General features: G+C 43.1%; 2 long non-coding RNA genes across 2 annotated transcripts in view; one reads left to right on the forward strand and one right to left on the reverse strand.

Moving 5' to 3' along the window:
• Positions 1 to 1,304, reverse strand: part of LOC110309850 — a 3,120-nt gene extending 1,816 nt beyond the window's left edge. The window contains exons 1-2 of the long non-coding RNA XR_002379757.2: positions 1,171 to 1,304; positions 653 to 803 (exon numbers count right to left, since the gene is read on the reverse strand). This is a non-coding gene — a long non-coding RNA (uncharacterized LOC110309850). The remainder of the gene's footprint in view (positions 1 to 652; positions 804 to 1,170) is intronic.
• A 2,810-nt stretch (positions 1,305 to 4,114) lies between these two features.
• On the forward strand, positions 4,115 to 9,630 carry LOC110309849. Its single transcript, XR_002379756.1, has 3 exons — positions 4,115 to 4,514; positions 9,248 to 9,368; positions 9,558 to 9,630. It is a non-coding gene; the product is annotated as an uncharacterized LOC110309849 (long non-coding RNA).
• The last annotated feature ends 1,031 nt before the right edge of the window (positions 9,631 to 10,661 follow it).

Genomic DNA, 10,661 nt, shown 5'->3' on the forward strand with positions numbered 1-10,661 from the left:
GTGTGTGTGTGTGTGTTTGGGGTGCTGGTTAGTAAGGCAATGTGCTTTCTCCTGAGAAATTCAGGGTAAGCAATATATGTACTTTTTTCTTGAAATAGGCATCACTTTTTTTTTAACCTCCTGTGCCAGTTCAGAGAGCTGGAGTCACACGCGCCCTAGTGATTTATATCCTTGCTGCTCCCTGCCATGTGTGGGTAATGCCTGGCCTGTTCCAGTTGCACCACTATGATGGTATCACACTTTCACCCTTCACTCTGAAATAAACATTCCTCAAAGCTCTCAAACAGATAGTGCTCAGAGCTTTCCCCTGGGTCCTCTTTGAATTAAATCAATTAGGGGCAGGCCATATGTTCACCATATGTATGTCAACTTGCCAGAGATTCGTAAAAGAAAGAGAGAAAGACATTTTTTTTTAAAGAAAGATCACAAATCACTTGAAAACACACAAACTGAAAAAGAACTAATCAGTCAACTAGTTAAATCTCTATTTATATATGTCAAGGGTTGATTAAAATTAGACAAGATAATATACCCCCTGATTATCATTATATATTGTACTTCCATATTTTTTAACTCTCATATGCGATTAATTTCTTGGGCAGTATAGGAAATCAATCACTCTTTCTCATGTTTTCTTCACCTGTTCACTCACCTGGAAAGAGAGAAATGATTGCCAGGCCAGTGGTAGTGGATCTTCACAAAGTTCACCAGGGTTCAGCACTCTGCAGAATATGTGTGATGTTTTGTGAGGATTCCAGCTGTCCTTCATTTATTGTAGGATTGGAAATCCAGACCGCTGACTCCTGATGCCAAAATAGTACATTCAGAATAGGTCTCTTGCTCTGATCTCTCCATTCTATGGCTGTTGTCATTCCATTTTGATCCCTGAAAAGCACCTGCGTGGCGCATGTTACAGCTGAAGTTCCACACATATTTGAGACGTGGAAACCTCAAGGAAAAGAGAAGTTGTATGAAGCAGGTCTTTTGACTCCATTTTGCTACACTCTGGGCACAGCTAGTAAGTAAGCCTTCTTCCTAAGAAGTCCCCATGGACAGCTTCCATATTGGCCTTCCCCTTCTGGCTCCTCCCCTTCTGGTTCCTCCCATTCTGGCTCCTCCCTCTTCTGACTCTTCCCCCTTCTGGTCCTCGGTATTCACACATCGCCTGACCTTGGTGTGGATCATATAGGCCCTCTCCCTTCACACTGCACAGATGTGCTGCTTGTCTCTCGTGTGTCGACTGCTTCCACTTTCCCCTCTTTCTTCATTCTTCTACCAGTCTCTGCTTTTCAAAATCTTCTCTTAGTGAGCTTGAGGTAAAATGCAATAGATGGTAGAGACTGGGGATGTAATTTGGCTTCTGAACAAGCCGATAATAAACACCAGATATCTTAGGTGATTTTTGTGGCAGAATTGTGTTCTTCTGCTTTTTAAAACCTATTTTATTTTTACAGCTATGGGTGTTCTGCTTGCATGTATACACTGCACACGTGCCTGGTGCTCTTGGAGACCAGAAGAGGCTGTCAGACCTCACATGGAAGATCCTGAGAATTGAACCCTGGTGCCCTAGATATGCAACCAGTGCTCTTAACTGCTGAGTCATTTCTTTAGCCACAGCACGGTGTGTGTGTATGTGTATGTATATGTGTATATAGATATATGTATGCATTTATATATACATACATATGCATATATAAAAACATTTTTTTCATATGTATAGTCATGATACATGGTCATGTGTTACATAAAGCCATTTTCATACGAGTACACTTTGAACACCTTGCCCCCATGCCCTCCCTATCTCTTCCCCCACCCCCACCCTTTCCATTATTCCTCTTATTCTCCTAGGCTATTTCTCTTCTACTGTTATGTCATATGCATACATTATTTTACATATCCATATAAATGTTAGGAATCACAAGGGAAGGAAAACATGATACTTGTCATTCTTTGAATGACAACATTTGTTTAACATGGTTATGCCCATTTGTGTTTATTTTTATGAAAATGGCATAATCTTATATTTTATGCAGTCATGTGAAGGAAAATTTAAGAAATCCTAGACCATGCTGAGAAGGAGAATCTTATATTTTTAAGGAGAGAACCACTTATATGTGAAGAAAAAAAAAAGTAAGAGGAATGGGAGGATTCTATGGCAGCTTCTCTCTCACTACCATGGGAAGAAAACAGATAAAATTAAATTAACCCTCGGGACTCCATGCTCTCGGGGGTTTCTTGGGACCTTGCAGAAAGGATGGAGCATATGGTAGGAAGTTACCTCTGTGACAACATGGGCTCAAATGAAATTTCAAGGATTATAAACCCTCCTGTTTCTTCTCATAATTTGATGAACAGCTGGTACCAGGAAGTATAGCATTCCTCGAGTTATATTCGTGCCTGCATTTCTTTTTTTAAAAGTATCTTTAAAAAAAAAAGCATCCGGGTTTGGCTCCTGGAAAAAGGAACATGGAACCACTCCAGGGTGATCACTAATCTGCTTCAGGAAGGCAGCTTTCCCACCTCGGGGACATGCACAATGGCCTGCTGCAGTGATCTGTCATAGCATATGGGGGGGGGGAATGGAGCATGAGATTGCACAATGGAGGAATATGCATAATTTGGAACTGTGGTTTAAGAAAAAAGGAAAAGAAGGGAGGGAGGATCCCATATTGTCTGACTACATAGTCAAGAAGAGGCCAAGTGATAAATTCTATGCCCATCTTGAGGTCTTATACAGGCATAGAGTGGGAAACTAGTGGAGAGAGTAAATCACTGGTTTTGGAAGTGTACCAAGTTAAATATCCTTTCTGCGTTATCCTTTAAAGAATTAGTTGAAGACAATGGGACTCCAGAGAGCAGCGCTCCCCTAAGGGTGCACTGCCTGCTCACATACCATAGGTAGTACAGAGACCCCCCCCCCCCGGGGTGAGACAGGAGATGGAGTGTGAACAGGTCCCCCACCTCTCTCCTGCGAGGGATGACGAATGCTATATCCTTTCTAGGCTGGTCTTCACTCATCTGCTGTACCTACCACTTTCTGCTTTGGGAATGCTGAGTGACTTTACCCTGTAGAACCTGGGCCCATCTGAAAGAGGAAGGGATGAATGCCAGCTGGGTTGGCTGGCTGAATGAGTGTGTTGCATGGGTGGAACATTGTTCACATGCCTCAACACTTTCTGCGACTGGTCAGCTTGGTAGCATTCATTCTAGCAGTGGTCAGTCTACTCCTCTCCTTGAAGCAGAATGGGAGAGTGTGGAGGAAGGCAGGAGCAGGTAAGGTGGGCAGAGAAGGCATAGAGTAAGAGAGAGAGAGAGAGAGAGAGAGAGAGAGAGAGAGAGAGAGAGAGAGAGAGAGAGAGAGAGAGAGAGAGAGAGAGAGAGAGGTGTGAGTTGCAGATCTGTATTTATTTAAATCCGACTATTGCCCAAATAGTCTGGTTTACCTGATATGCTGATTGTTTATGTTCTGCTTTTGCTTTGAACAATTAAAAAGGAATCAAACAGAAGCCGTACATTTTAAAGCAATGTTCAGGCTAGCAGGTGTTAAGAAATGCAAAGCGGGAAACCGTTGCAACCCAACGAAATAGTCAGTATTACTTGCCCCCCCCCCCCAAGCCTCTCAAGGTAAGATGGCTCTACTGTCAGCTCAGCCGCAGCCAAGACAAAAAGGCCTGGCTACTGAAGGGACAGAGAGACAAGAAAGGCAACCTCCTTTTAACATCTCAGAGGAAAGAGCTCACTCAGGAGGCAGGATCTCATGGCTCCGGAACAGCGATGGCATTGTGCCAGCAGACAACAGGAAGTGAGCACAAACAGACCCCTCCTCAACATAAACACGCACAGACTTAACCTATGGCCGGACTTCTGCCCTTGAGTGACCAGAGCCATTAGGATGCAGGTCAAAAGGTTGTCGTGTGACAGAAAATGGAGCCTTATTGAATGAAGGGGAACTAAAAAATTCTTTTGTTTGCTTCACTCTGGGGTTTGTATAGCTACTGTGATGTCATAATGGTGTCCAGAGTGGGAAAAAGAAACCCCTGATTTATCACAGCCGGAGACAGGCCGTCGGAAACTCAGTTAAACACTGAAGGGGAAAGACAGGCACAAGAAAGAACCACACAAAAGTCAGCCTCTTCTCCTACAGGGGTGTACACAGTTATCTTTCTGAACATCAGAAGCTGTGAGAGAGACCACCAGAAAATTCCTGCTTTATCTATTAGGGCAGAAAGACAGATATATGCTTTCCTGACCCACTGGCTTCTCTTCCCAAGACTCCAAGGGGTCTTCATCATAGTGGGCTAGGAGGGAAAGAAAAATGTGATTCCTAAATCTATACAACCGGGGACTGTATTACATGATAGCATAGGAAAAAAATCTCTCTCTCTCACACACACACACTCACATACAAACATACACACACATGTATGCACACTTAAGCATCTCTATACAGACCATGTTTAAAAAGATGTGGAGATGTGGCATGCCAGATAGAGTGCTCAACTTTACAGACAAGGGTAAGATCTGAGGTTTACTTTGTTTAGTTATTTCTTTTTTAAAACAAACAAACAAACAAAAAACCTTTGAGCACTTTTAAAACGTCTGAATAATTTTTTTGCTCAGAATTTTCTTCTGGGTTAAAAAGAAAAATCTGACCCTTAAAAAAGTTTGCTCCGATTCATCCTATAAATCTGTTGATAATGATGGCATGGAGGAGAGAACATTGCGTTTACCTTAGTAAATATCATTTGGTGTGTTTTCTTTGATCCCAAATCTGGAACCTCGATTGCCATATATGTCCTGATAAGTTTGCTCTGAGCTATATCTTGTTCCTTTAATGTATCAACAACTAGGGAGCTACTGCGTCTCAAATTGAACTTTGTGTTTCAGAGAATCAAACAAGTTTGGCAGGCGTTTGCTTTTTGTTTTTTTGTTTTTTTTTTTAAAGTGTGGTTTTTCAAACCCTGCCTTAAAACGTTCATGAGTTTTGTGTCTCATTACACCTCTTGTGAAGGCACCGCGGGGCCTTCAGAAAGGAAGCCTTTGGCTCCTTACAGCCCCTGAGCAGCCTGAACACCCTCCTGGGAGATTGATGAGTCCCGCTAACCTTGGTGCCTAGATGGAAACTCGGAAACAAAGTGACTCAGAGGATTAAGAGGAAGTCAATGTCAGCACCAGGATTAGAATTCACACTTGCCTGGTTTCTCAGCCCAGGGACCAGCTCCCCCGTGGATACCAGCTTTGTCTCCCTCTGAGTGAGGAGAGGACAGTGTGTTTCCACATGTGGAAAGACCCCTGCTATTCTCAGGCCTCTGCCTCGTAGGAAGGCCCTTCCTTTTAATAAATTGCAAAGCCGGGGGGAAGTAACTTTGAGGTGATTTATTCTAATCTCCTCACTTTATAAGTGAGAAAAGGGCCATAAAAACGCTAGGAACAGAAAGAGCATGCTCAGCTTGCAGTACCACAATAGGGAAGCAAATTGGTGTGGTGCAAAGGCCTGCATGGGGAGGATTTGGAAGCCTGCCTTTGAAGCCTGGCTTTGCCTCTGATTGAAGTCCAGTTTCTTTCTGTCCCAGCAGAAAGCAACATCGCCTTTGGTGTTTTACGACAATCAAACCTAAGGTCTCTCGGGCGCTGCTGACATCTCTTCCCCATCCGTTCTCATCTTCACGGCAGTTACACGTGTGCAGTTTTTCTTCATAAGAAAAAGGACCCTCAAAATGTCCCATGCAAATGTTAATCACAAATCCGTAGGATTGTATGGGACTTCTCCAAGATCGAACTCTTGGAATTTTCTTAAACTTTCTGGGGAACTGGATTCTCTGAGGAACTGGATTCTCAACGCGTCTCTTAATGTTTTAATGCACTGTGCTCGCGGTGCCCGGAGCTCAGTGGTATCTTTTTCCTGAGCTAGAGTTTGAGTTCAGGGAGCAGGCAAAACGCCGTCTGCTGAGTTGAGAGCACTCCAAGACATTCTGGGAGGTGCTGCTTTCGTGGATGAGAGAGTGCTATGGCAGACATACCAAACTTCCTCCGAAGAACATTTCTCTCTAGTCCTGGTCTTGCTAGTTAGCCCTCCCTAACCCTCATCCCTAGACACTCATCCTGCACGAGCCTCCCCTTTCCTAATTAGACTTTCAAGCTCTTTGTCCTCTCTGGGATCCCTCGGCGTACTTTGCCTTATTTCCACTAAGAGGAGACAGGCAATTCATCTTAATGAGTCTGAGCACCCGGGGCAAGGTCTCCTGACTCTTCAATTCTGAAGGCGGGGTTGTAGGCCAAATGCCTCGAGAGGGTGGTTGAATCGCAGGGCACTGGAGACCTCTGCGAGCAAGCCGAGAAGAGGCACTGGCTTTTTGCCTTCTAGAGGGGTTGTTTCACTCGGTGTTTTAAGACTATTAAAACAAAAACCATGACAACAACAACACTAACATCCTTGAGTCCGCTCTAGAAAGAAGGGTTTAGAGTAGGCAGAACTGGGAGGAAACATTTTTTGTTTAAATAGGCTTCAGAGCGTAATAGGATTGTTATGATAATGATGATTTAGCATCTGCTTAAGTGCTGCATCCTGGGCAGAGTTCTTTCTTTACAATGCCTCATTTAATCCTCAACACAGCTTCCCGGGGTTGGGGGGAGGTGCTGTATTACAGCCATCTTGCACATGGAGGACTGGAGCCCTTGACCATTTCGTCGTCTTAGGAGCCATCGATCTTTTTGTTTCGGCAGTCTTTCTCCCAGACCTAGGGTCTCCCACCCCTTACCCAGGAAGGTCAGCTTCATGGTCTCTAAAGTCTGCCCTCAAAGTCTAGGTCAATGGTGTGTACTGCGTCTGTAATTCCAAGACAGCGTGTGTTTGCCTGCTCTCACCCACAGTAGCCACTGCTGTCTGCTCAGCTGGAATGATGTTCAGGGGGTGAAGCCAGATGAACGGGGTCTGAAGGAAATCGTTGAGAGCACGTCACTTCAGACTTTGGAACAAAAGAGATGGAGGATCAGTGGGTGGTAGCTCCCAGAGGAGATGACCTTTCTGTTCGCTCTCAGGAAGTTCCTTTGTACATTAGGGATTAAAGGCTTGGGGATTCTCACCGAAAATGTGGTTCTTCTTCAACTCGGTTATGGACAACCTGGGGTGGGACCGGTCCTGCCACTCTCTACTTCCTGGGTTCAGGACCCCCCCCCCCCCCTTGCTCAGGTTCTTTGTTAACTCTTAAGTTTTTACAGGTGGGCAGTTTGATGCTGTCTTAAAGAATCCTCGTGGTTTCTCAAGGTGTGTTTCTGATAACAACCTGTCTGTGTCTCTCTTAGCCTTCCTTAATTCTTTAAAAGCATTTAATGGGATAGCGTGGTAAACACCTCCAGTGAGTTCCAACCTTACCTATAGATTCGGGAGCATTTTAGGCTGTAGATGCTCACAACCCACTTTCTTACTTCCGGGCCACCCTCACCGCCACCACTCAGCTCAGGCACAACTCCCATCCCCACTGTTACCTCCCCCGTCCAGGCATAGACCATCAGACCATCCACGGAGTCGTTAAGTTAAAGAAGGTGACACTGGAATCCTCTTGGGTTTAGCGATATCCATTATTACTTACCCCATATAATAAAAGGGCAGCACGTTTCTTTGGTCTTCTGCCAGAACCTGGTGGGTTTAAAAATGAAAAGAATGTAAAGAATGCTTTCTTTTTCCTTTTCCTTTTTCTTTCTTTTTTTTTTCTTTTTTCTTGACCATGAGAGTGTCTCAAAGGCATAAATACCCTTGTAGCCTCTTAGCCTCTCAGTTTCCAGGTTAAAGAGAGCTTGCTGAAGAAAGGAGGGCAGAAGGTGGACCCAGGCTGACAGGGAAGGGTGCTGGCGCTAAAGGATGAAATGGGCCTCTCTTTCTGCTTTGTTCTTCAGACAGGCTTCTGTCACTTTCTGCCTAACTAAGGAGCGTTAAAACAATATTGAGTGCCACCCAGATGATAATTGCCAATTTTCAACATGAAATCGCTTAAGAGATACTGGCAAGCAGGTGGCAGGCATTAGGCTCCTCCCTCCCCTGGCTGGTGGCTGGCACGTGCTTGACTGGGGACTTCGAGAGTTACAGGTGTTCTGCTACATGAACTGAGCTCAGGGTCAGAAAGGGACCAGGGTGTGTGTGTGTGCGGCAGAGAGGGGGTCTCAATCCCCAGATTGCTCTCTACATTTTGTCTATGAGTATATCACGTTTTGTTTATTCATTTTATCAGTTAGAACTTTTGACTTGTTTTCATTTTTGGCTCTTATAAATGACCCCACTATTCTGAGTTTTTGCCTAAACATGTATTTCTAGGTTTCCTGGTAGATTTCTCAAAATAGAGTTGATGAATAATTTGATATAGTGGTTAATCTACTTTGTTGATCTATTGGGATTTAGAATCAATATGGATTCTGGGTGTGTCAATGAAGGTATTTATAGAAAGTTTTAACAGAGTAAGAAAGGCCCACCCTAAATATTGTCAGAATCATCTCATGAACAGGAGCCCTGAGCTTCATAGAAAGAAGATGAGGGAGGCAGCTGCTCTCATCTCCTTCTGCATCCTGAACCAGGCACAAGGGAGGCGGCTGCCTCACTTTGCTGCCATAATTTTCCCGCCATGATCGACTGTCCCCTCCAAGCGGCTTCTGGTCAAGTATTTGGTGAAAGAAATGTAAGGTCAGCACCATGTTTGTTAAGTCTATAGTAAACCTTCTAGGGACCAAGTTCCCAGGTAACCTTCATTATTTGCACACCAACTAGCTGTTTTAAGGATTTTGATGCCTCTACATCTTTACCATGAATGATAATAAAGCTGTTATTCATTCAACTCTTTGATTTTAAACAACCCAGTATGTATGAACTAGTATCCTAATGTGGTTTGGATTGTGAATATTTGATAATGGCATCAAACATCTTTTTATGTCTGTTGTTGATTTGTATTTTTCTTTTGGAGAACAATCTGTTCAGAGCCTTTACTTACTTTACAATTGAGCTATTATTTGAAAATAATGGAATTGTTATTATTTTTTAATAATGGAATTATGAGGCTTCTTAACATATTCTAGATACAAGGTCCTGGATTTTACAGTGGGTTATTTGTTATTTGTTTGCTTTAAACTGGCCAATTTCAAGTTTGTACAAAAGAATGGCCAAATTTAAAACAAACAGGAAATAGCAGATATTGAAAGTTCCCCGAGGGATCATGTGATGTTACTTCATTTTCTGAGTTTTATTTTCTCTTCCTTAATCTAGAAGCAATCTGGAAATATGCTTCCAAATGGGTAAAAATAAACAAAGATTCAGACATCTCAGCAAAACTGGAAGCCAAGAAATCAAAAGAAACCTTCGGACAACTGGAAAAAGCTTGATCCTTGTAAGAAGCAAGCTCATGTGTGTGCCCCAGTAGGAGTGGGGGGGAGGGGGGAGAGACCAAAGGGCTTTGACCCTGTGGCCCTCCGCATCACAGGTGGGCAAGCAGCACAAAGGCAGCTGGGATGAGATGTAGCTTAGGGCACTTTACAGAGCGAGATTGTAAATTTTTCTATTTATGAGTGTCCTGCAGGTGTTCCGAGCATCTGTGGACAAAGCTGAAGCTGGAAGGAAGCAGAATGTACCCATCAAAGCTCTTCCCATCACCGCCATTTATTAAAGAGAGGCAGTAAACAAATTTATTGCTCACAGTTTCTTCCTCTGTGAATTTTTTCACGTTCTTGAGTGCAAGTGTGTGCATATATGAGGTTACAATAGCCTTGTCCTTTTCTCAGAGCTTTTTTCTTTCTCCTTTAAGTGCTAGTATGACTATCAGAGAGGCATGTGAGAATAGAAGAAAGACCTCAAGCTTTTTTCCCTAGAAATGGATTCAAAACAGATGTTGGTCATTACCCTTGCTCCAGCGTACTGAGAGGGAGCAGTGACATTTGGATTACCTCTCTACAAGAGCAAGAGTTAGCTGAGCAGGGGAAATATTTATTTCTCATTCAAATAGCCTACCCAGAAACCTTAAATGGCATAACCATGAGTTTGTGCTACATCAGGGTGAATAATGGCAATCTATGGCACCAAGTGACTTGAGTGGCAAACCATGACTTCATTGGCCTAAAAACAAAGCAAAACACAACAGTTCATGTTTTGGATTAGATGGCTTATTTTAGGTCAAAAAGGGGAGCGGGTGAATTAGATGAAGCATCAAGGGATTTGAATGCCCTTAATTAAGTGCTGACTTTTGCAGAGGTTGTTTCGTTTTGTTTTTTAAAGACCCTACTTACTTATAATTTAACACTGCCATCAGCTCAGTTACCTACTGCCACTGGTAACACCTGTTCTGGAATGTCTGTAAAACAACTTGCATGGAAATTCTCTGAGGTTTTAGATGGAAAGGACACCATGGCACGGGGACCTCTGAGTCCCTTCAACTCTCCTAGAAATTAGCTGCTATGATCTGGTTTTCTTTTATGGGTAGTAGTAGTAGATATGAAAAAAACAAGTATAGCTCATTTTCTTTTTACATGGGAAAAATAAATCCTGCCTGTATTTATTGTGTTTGCAAAAATACTTTCCAGCAAAGAAAAATCATTTGAAAAAAAAAAAAAAAGGGAGCTCTCCTTTTCCTTGCCTCCCTTGAGATGTTTAAATACATATAGATTCTATAGTCATTTAGAGTTCATAT

Source organism: Mus caroli, chromosome 14, assembly GCF_900094665.2.
Source record: "Mus caroli chromosome 14, CAROLI_EIJ_v1.1, whole genome shotgun sequence".
In the NCBI taxonomy this organism is placed as follows: domain Eukaryota; kingdom Metazoa; phylum Chordata; class Mammalia; order Rodentia; family Muridae; genus Mus; species Mus caroli.